The sequence below is a fragment of the Arachis ipaensis genome, chromosome B08 (genome assembly GCF_000816755.2).
Source record: "Arachis ipaensis cultivar K30076 chromosome B08, Araip1.1, whole genome shotgun sequence".
In the NCBI taxonomy this organism is placed as follows: domain Eukaryota; kingdom Viridiplantae; phylum Streptophyta; class Magnoliopsida; order Fabales; family Fabaceae; genus Arachis; species Arachis ipaensis.
The window spans coordinates 84,104,008-84,113,324 of record NC_029792.2 but is presented as its reverse complement, the minus strand read 5'-3'; the positions used below and the strand labels follow the sequence as shown (position 1 = coordinate 84,113,324).

Sequence of the window (9,317 nt, the reverse complement as noted above, 5' to 3'; positions counted from 1 at the left end):
TTTTTCAAAATCTTTTTCTTAATTTTATTTCATATTTTCGAAAATCCTTGCTAACAATTAATGTTTTGATTCAAAAATTTCAAGTTTGTTACTTTCTTGTTAAGAAAGGTTCAATCTTTAAATTCTAGAATCATATCTTTTAGTTTCTTGTTAGTCAAGCTGTAACATCCCTTCCAGCAAAATACCTTGCTTAAGTCAGCGTATTTCTACTAGAAAGAACATTACGTAACCTTTTCTAGTATTAACTACTTAATTATCGAGCCTTTGTATTGAGATCGCATTTCAGTTTTAAGAAAATGCCAGAAAATTCTGTTTTTATTTATTAAGGACATGTATCAAGGATAAATATTGCAAATAATAATAACAATCACATAAGTATTATTAATAATAATTCTTATACATAAGAAGTCATATAAACCCAAATACAACACCTACCCCTCTGTTAAAATAAAAGCTCAAAGGACAAGAGCGAGGGGACTCTATGAAAGCAATTAAAACCATAAAGAAAGCCTACTAATCGCTTGCAGCTTCATATTGCATCTTCAAACCTGTGTCACTGAAAGGGTGAAAAATTTGGGGGTGAGAACCAAACCACATGTTCTCAGTAGAGGTCGAGAATGCTGCAAAAGTATAGAATAAAGCGCAAATAGTTAATTTCATTCAGAGACATCTAAAAGAAAATTAACCTTCTTTAAAAGCATTAGTTAATTATTCAAAATCCTAGACCCACATTTTCTTTATAAAACTCTTAAAAGTTTTCCTAGACTGTATGAATGACCAACCTGTTCCAAGCATACGTTCATTAAGTCTATGCTGAACCAGTTTGATTTTTCATACTTTACTAGACCATAACGTAAAAGAAGTTACCTACGCGGTATAAATGATCATCCTGCTCCAAGCATAGGTTCATTAAGTCTATGCTAAACCAGTCAGATACTTTATACAAAACTAGACCTCAAACGTACCAGTCACGGCCTCAGGCCCAAACAACTCAATCAACATCCAATCACCACAATCCAAACAATCAGTTACAAACACAGGTAATGAGGTTCAAACACAATTAAGAGCAATTACATCAAGTATATCAATTAGCAATTAAACAGAATTATTCACTTAGGCAAACCAATTATAATATACACACCCAAACAATGTCACGTAGATGCATATGATGAATGTCTAGTCCTAGTGCAGGCCATGAGCTCATGTGTCGGTTAGCAACTGCATTCCCGACATTTATACGGTCACAAGTTCACGATTTACCGAATACGATTTTCTATTCAAATAAATGTGCATATAATTATTAGCAGCTCTATTGAGATAGCCTCTGCTTTCTACTCGCAGGAAATATACTCTTGAGAACGGAAAATTACTCTTGGGTTGTCTCAGGGCAACAGATAAATAAACAAACATCTCTTGGGTTGCATTAAGCAACAAATATATATATATATATATATATAATATCTCTTGGGTTGTATTTAAGCAACAAATAAGCAAACAATATCTCTTAGGTTGCCTCAAGCAACAAACAAACATCTCTTGGGTTGCTTCAAACAACAAACAAATAAACAAATATCTCTTGGGTTGCCTCAAGCAACAGATAATCATACAGTAAGTACTTTACTCTTTCCTTTTTCTTTCATAATTGCAAATACGCAAGCGGGACAAGACCCACGCCCTTGCCAACAATCTCGTATACCAAATAATATTTTCTTAAAAGAATCATTGAAGTTATTATCATTAAATAAACCTTAAATATTGATTTTGATTAAGTCCTTATACTTTTATAAAAATTTCGACATAATCTCCTTTAAAAATACGACTTAGCCACCCTTACGGGTTCCTTCTTTCTCAACATTTCATCAGCCTCTTTCAGCAATTGCCACAACAATATATTCTCAAAAACATTTGATAATAGAATAGAAAATCTATTTCTTAAATTCCATATCCAAAATAATTACCGACACAACTTGGCAGCCTGATTTCCATTTTGTTTTTAAAATATCCAATGAAATCGGAATCACGCAAACTTTATATCCATGTGACCGTCTCGGATTAAGCTTTCTATTTAACCAAAAATCACAATTTTTCGCTGACTCTAGCTTCGGGAATATAAGCAAAACCGTGACTACTTTGCAATGTTTTAAAACCAGAAGACAGCAGCAGCATACAACATTCAAAATTTCATATAAAATCCAAATTAAATCCAACTACCTTCAAAATTAATGTGGTTAAACATAACTCATCCAAATTTCTTTCTCAATTCGTTCCAGGGTCATTCCATTTTTAATGAAGAAGTAACGTAGCTTTGAAGTTAGATAATTCTCTGCAGAATTCTGTTTTACAAATCATTGAACACAACCTCTTTCTAGTCCCATAACTCACTTATTAAAACATGGAAAACCCTGAAATTTAAATCACATATGCTAAACATACTTAATTTCACCTCCAATTGGTTGCATCTCAATGTCTATCAAGGATCAAAAGTTATAAACTCCCAAAGTTACTAATTTAGGAAAACAGAATCTGGCATTTTCTGCATAATGCATCATCTTTTAAAAATTCATATCTTTAAAACTACAAGTCCAATTGTTCCGAAATTTTACGGTATTAAAATAATAGAAATAAAGTTTTATTTAAAATTGGTTCCATTTCAAAATTCAAACTGAAAAATTTCCAATAGAAGAAGTGTAATACCCTAACTAACAAAGCTCACGCTTCCGGCTACGCAACTCTGATAGCTCGGACATTACGACGATACTTATAATATTTAATACTAAAAAATGAGCCTGTTCAATAACGCTCCCAAAATACTTTCGTTCGATAACATACATCCATACATACCATACAACTTACAAAATCTCATAAAGGATACATCCATATATATACATAGATCTATATATCATATTACAAGCATTAACCAATACAATTCCTATCCCTCTTACAAAATGTATCAAGATAAAGGCGAGGGAACAAAAATATACTAAAGCAATACAGAGCATCTCAACAACAACTAAATGAACTCTTCATAACTTCTACGCCATATCCTAAAAGGGGAAAAATGTAGGGGGGTGAGAACATCATCCTCGAAAGGGTTCTCAGTAGAGGGTTTTTGGGAATTACTGTAATAGGATATGTGAAGATAAACCGTACCAGTGATTAATAACCATCTTATGCCTCCTTTTCAAAAATAACGGTTTACAGTAAAAGTAAAGTCTGAAAATCTTTTCTGAAAGAAGAACCGTTCAATTCTCAAAAACTCAAAAGCCTTTCAAAATGGTTTATCTATGCTGAACCAAAACAGCCTTTCATATTTTATTCCAAACCAAAAACACAAAACCGAAATCAACCATCGGTTCATCTCATTTCAACCATGGCCCTAGGCCCAAACAATCCAACCATCAACCAATCACCACAGTCCAACAGAGTCCCAGTAGCAAACACAAATAGGAAGATGCAAGCACAAACAAACAATTATTGCAAGTAGGACAATTAGCAATTAGTCACATAGGCAAACCAAGTATAATATGCACACCCAAAAAATGTCACATAGATGCATATGATGCATGCCTGTCCCTAGTGACTGATGATATCATCTGTCGGTTATAAAGCCAACCCGACAAGTCCTGGTAGCTAACCATTGGACTGTCCCTCTGTCGCGCATCCCCAACTCGAGTTATACTCATCATAAACTTGATCATAATCATGATCCATATCCATCACCCTCACTGGTGAATATTTATGGGGGCGAGCTCATTCGGGCCTTTCACAGTGCCCGGCCACACTTACGACATAGGGTCACAAGAGCTTCGAGTCTCAACCTGGAGCACGTGGTGGCTAGCCACTGCTTCCTCCCAGGGAAACCCTCATCTCCGATGGTGGAAGTGCAAACATTCATAATTATCAATATCTCAGCATATATGCATTCATTCTCAGCCATGGATCAACATCCATCTCAGCCATCTGGCTCACGGTTCAATCCAGAACCAGCCAATATTCATAATCATACACAGCCATTCCGGCTCTCAACAAAACAACACTTCCACATTCAAAATCATCAAATTCATGAAATCGGCATTTAAGCCATAAATCATTTTCTCAATTCATTTCACTTTGAAATCAAGTTTCAACTCTTTAAAGATCTCATTTCTCAAATTATCTCAGGCTCATAAGCCACTTTTACTCAAGGAAAATTCCCCTTTTTAAAACAAGCCACTCTCGGCTTCCTCTTTCCAAAACTTTCAAAACCATGGAAAGTTAAAGATTCCTTTTGAAACATTCAAAATCACCCATCCAACAATGGGATTTTTGTAACAAAAGTTTCTCGGCAGAGTCCCAAGTCCTTAGGGGAGAATAGCAAAACTCATTTCGCCAAATTCATTTAAAATCATTAAGACCTTGGCTTTCCGATTTGAGTAATAAAATAAGATCTAAGCCAAACCGAGTCATGTAATCATTTACTTCCTTCAAAGCCGTTTCCTTTACTTAGGCAAAACCAGCTTCAACCCCCATGACAAATTCTAAAGCGTTTCAACTGTTCAAAATTGTTTGTCTTGCAAAAGTTCAGGATTCAAAGAGTACTTAAAACCTTTCTCAAAACATTTCAAAATGGAACTTGTCAATAGACATTTAGGTTCTTTCAAAGTCATTGAAACTCCTCTAATTGAAACCCTCGAGTCAAATTCAAAGGCATTACCCTTGTCACATTTAAAACATCTTTAAAACATAAGTTTCACCTAATTAACTTTCTCCTGAAAGAGATACAATGCCTTTCTTACGAAGTAAGACTAAATCATAATTTCCTCTTTAATAATTCATTTCAAAAGCATTAACCATCCTTTTCTTGATAATTCAAATAAAATAGTAGAAGTCTTTAACTCATCATTTTTCCAAACAATATTTTAATAAAGACTCGGATTTTATAGAAATTCCGGCAGCATCTCCCCTAAAACTTGGACTTTGCAACCCGGTTCGGGTCCCAACAAAACCATTCCACAATCCTTTTCCAACAGCCCAAATTCCAAAATCAGTTCAAGGCAAGCCAAATCCAACAGTCATCTCAATTCCATATTTCAAGGAAACCGTTTCAAAAATCAAATCGTTATCAGCCGAATAAACTCATTTCCAAAGCTTTAAAGAAACGGTTCAATAACAATCATTTATCAAAAACCAGATCATTTAAAGCAAGCCAAGCTGAATTCAAGAGTGTATTCTATTTTTCACATCATCAAAATAATTGACTCAATTCAAACCAATCCTCAACGGATTAAACTCAGATTTCAAATCTTCTAAAGAATCAACTTCAAAACATTACATTTCACAAAGCCGCACAACAATTCAACCACACCAACATCCATAATCTCTCGAGTCAATCAAATAACACATAAGGCAGATACAATCACCAAATACACAATATCTCATATCAGTATCCGTATGTAATAATTCCAACAATAAACTATAGTTTTCGGAAAGCGCCCCTACCTAAACGCAAAACCATAGCCCAAAGGCGTCACAGAGTCCTTTCCGCCTCTACACAAATTGGCGGCAACCAACAACCCGGCTCCACTTGTTTTCTCAACAGTCTCAGCAACTCTAATCGCAACATACAACAACCGAAACTCAATCTTATAGCGATTAATGCCACAAACCTTAGTGTGAGATTACAGAACAGTAACGAAAAGGCTTTCAAATCGAAACGCATACCGAACCGAAGAAGGAACGGCTGAACCGAAACAGCGGCGGTCTTCAAACCGGTTTGGCGACAGCCCGACAGCTACCTCAAGCAGCAGCGGTGACCTGAACCATGTGCAGTGACAATGAGGTTCCCAGAAACTCAACGGAAAGGAGAACCAACTTAAAGTCCTTACCGATAGAATTTTCCGGCGACGGCAAAAGTAGCCAAAGGCTCCAGCGGTGCTCCCAGAAGTCGTAGAACCACTCCCGGCGATCAGAAACACAGAGACGCAGCTCCCTTTTTCCGGCAGCGACACCTACGGCGGTCGAAACCCCTTTCTGATGGTGGCAACTCCAGCAGAGGCAGCGCCGGCGACACAAACAGCGGCTGGACGCGGTGGTTGGACTCCCAGCTCAGCCTTAGATCTCTCTCGCCTGCTCTGCTCCCGAACTCTCTCTTTCTGGCTCTGCCATACATGACAGCGGCTGACCCTGTGGCGAGGATGACGGCAGCTTCCAGACACGGCGTCTTCTCTCCTCCGGCCATGGCTCGCATCTCTTCCCTCTCCGAATCACGATTTGAACGGCGGCGGCAAGGAGGATTCGACGGCGAAATACTGGCGAAGTCGGCGGCGCTGTGTCTCCCCCTCACCCGCGAGCTTGACGTTGGCTCCATGGTGGACTAGCGGCGGCACGGGCAACAGTGCGGCTTATAGGTGACAGCGACGTGGTGAGTTCCCCTTCTCCTCTCAGTGACACGGCGCGACTCATGGCTCCGTGGACGGGACGACCCTGGCGGAGCGGATTGGTAGCAGCGGCAGCAACGTGGCCTCCTTTCCCCTTTCTTTTCCGGTCTCCTCTACTCCCCCTCAGATCTCTCTTTCTCTTTGTTTCTTTCTTTCTTGGAGAACAAAGGAAATTGCGTGTGTTGTTGTTGTTGTTGTTGCTACGCAGCAAAGGCAGTGAGGAAAGGGGTTGGACTGCGCAGCGTGGAGGGAGGATGGAAGGGAATGGGTTTAGCAAAATTAGGGTTAGGGGCATTATAGTAATTTCAAACGAATTTGGGGAAAATATAGTAATTGAAACTCAATTTAAATCCAGCACTAATTATATATAGAAAAATACTATTTGCTCATCAATTTTACAATTTATTTTCAATAAAATGCCCATATCAAATAATTAGAAGTAATATACTTAATTTCTTCATTTTCCAAAATAGCAGTAATAATATTTAAAATATTACTTATCTAATCTAAATCATATAAAATCCTTATTATCTCATAACTATCAACCTTATACTTTAAATATAGAAAATAATCCAATAATTATAAAATTGGATAATAATCATAACTTATCTCAAGTTCAATAAATCAAAACTTGCGTTAATTACCTTTAATAAAATAATCTCTGAAATTAAGGCTATAAATAACTATATGATTTGAGACTTGATCATAATAAGACTTTTCAAAAGTTCTGGGTCTTACATTCTACCCACCTTATAAAAATTTTTGCCCTCAAAAATTGATACAAAATGAAAGAAATTCCATAACAGTTCATCCTTGAACACATTTAAGGAAGAAGCAAAAATATCTCAAAATATAATCATATATACGATTTTCAAATACTTTGATTGTCATAAGCATAAGGATGTAAAGGTAGGAGTGTGATTGCAAAGCAAACATTACAAGGTAGGCTCAATGCAAAATATAACATGGGTCAATCATGTGATAGAAGGGCAAAGCATCAAAGGCTATAAAACAGGATGGGGTTAAAACGACGTGCTCAACATTCGCACTCTAATCTCACATCAACCTCAATGCTTCAACTTTCCAACTCCATCAAGCACTTTACAATCCCCATACTCGATCACAAGCCTGACAACCGCAAACCCGTTCGCAAGGAACAAAACACCCATAACTTATAACGTCGCACACTACCGCTTCAACTTCCATATACACATATCACGTCTTAAAGAACTAACGCATCGCACTACTACGTCTACAAGTCGTATGTGATATCAAAACAATTCTCGAGTCTACTCAGAAGGATACCAGATTCGGAAAGGAAAGATATATGTCAAGAATAATAATCATAGATTTAGGGGAATGTATCCAATTTCCAGATAAACAAAGACGTTCAAGCAAGGAAGTTTGCTAGAAATAAATTGATTGACAACTTCAAAGATAACCCTTTGATCAAAGAAGTTCAATAGGATCAATAAGAAGAAAACCAGCGCATCAGTTTGAAACAAACTCAAGCCGAATCGAAGAAGTATAAGGTTTATGATGAGATATTTTGGTGAGAAACGAATCTCTCCCAAAACACCCAAAACTAACCGGCAAGTGTACCGGGTCGTATCAAGTAATAAAAACTCACGGGAGTGAGGTCGATCCCACAGGGATTGAAGGATTGAGCAATTTTAGTTTAGTGGTTGATTTAGTCAAGCGAATCAAGTGTTGGTTGGGTGATTTGTGATTTGCAGAAAGCAAATTGCATGAAATTAAAGAGAGCGGGAAAGTAAATTGCTGAAACTTAAAGAACAAGAAATTAAATGGCAGAAACTTAAAGTGCAAGAAATGTAAATTGCAGAAACTTAAAGTGCAAGAAATGTAAATTGCAGAAACTTAAAGTGCAAGAAATGTAAATTGCTTGAAATGTAAAGGGGATTGGGATGTGGATTTGCAGAAATTAAACAAGGAAAAACTAAATTGCATCAAACAGAAGAGGGAAAGGGAATTGGGATTGAACCGGATCTTGAAGCAGTAAAGTAAATGAACAAAAAAAGCAATAAACAGGGAATTGAAATGAGAAATTCAGATCTCAGGACCCAGAGACTAGAAAACCAAGTCTAGATCTCAATGCCTTCCTAGATCCAACAAGATGATTGCAAGGGAATTGTAAATTGCAAAGAACAGAGATGAAGAACAATGAACCGGAAATGAAATTCAATTAACAGTAAAGAAAGCAGAGAGATCCAAGATTGAGATTGAAACAGAATTTCTTCAATTCTCCAATCTAAAATCCAAGACAAAAGTAAAATGAAATTGAAAGTAAAAGGAAACAAAGAAATTCAAGTTCACTCAGTAACAAAAGCTTCCCAAAAACTATTATCAAAATTCTAAAAGGAAAGCTCCTAAGGAAAACTCTCCCAGGAAAGCTATTATGAAAATTCTAAAAGGAAAGCTCCTAAGGAAAACTCTCCCAGGAAAGCTATTATGAAAATTCTAAAAGGAAAGCTCCCCGAATAACTTGAATTCTATCCTATTTATACACTTTCCAAAATGATCTTCAAGCCTTGAGTTGGGCCTTTGTTCTTGGTGGAATTGGGTTGAAAGAGGCCTTGGTTGATTGCTCTTTGAAGATTGAAGAAGAACCGAAGTGAACCAATTGAACCGGAAATGAAGTTAGCCAAAGTTGGTCTCAACGTTAGGGTCAAAGTTAGGGGTCTAACTTTGACCCTAACGTTGGCCTTCCTTATATGCTAGTGGTGCCAACGTTAGCCTCCAAGTTAGGGGGCTAACGTTGGCTCAAACGTGGGAGCCCAGGGAGTACTTCATGCCCAACATTAGCCTCCAAGTTAGGGGGCTAACGTTGGGGCTAACTTCATGCCTCCAAGTTCACTTTCACTTATCCCTTTCTTCACTTCT

The 9,317-nt window shown here is 37.2% G+C and overlaps 1 long non-coding RNA gene across 1 annotated transcript in view; it reads right to left on the bottom strand.

Annotated features, from left to right (window-relative positions):
* The window catches only part of LOC107612127, a 23,473-nt gene continuing 14,620 nt past the window's right edge, over positions 465-9,317 (bottom strand). The window contains exon 5 of the long non-coding RNA XR_002352653.1: positions 465-556. This is a non-coding gene — a long non-coding RNA (uncharacterized LOC107612127). The remainder of the gene's footprint in view (positions 557-9,317) is intronic.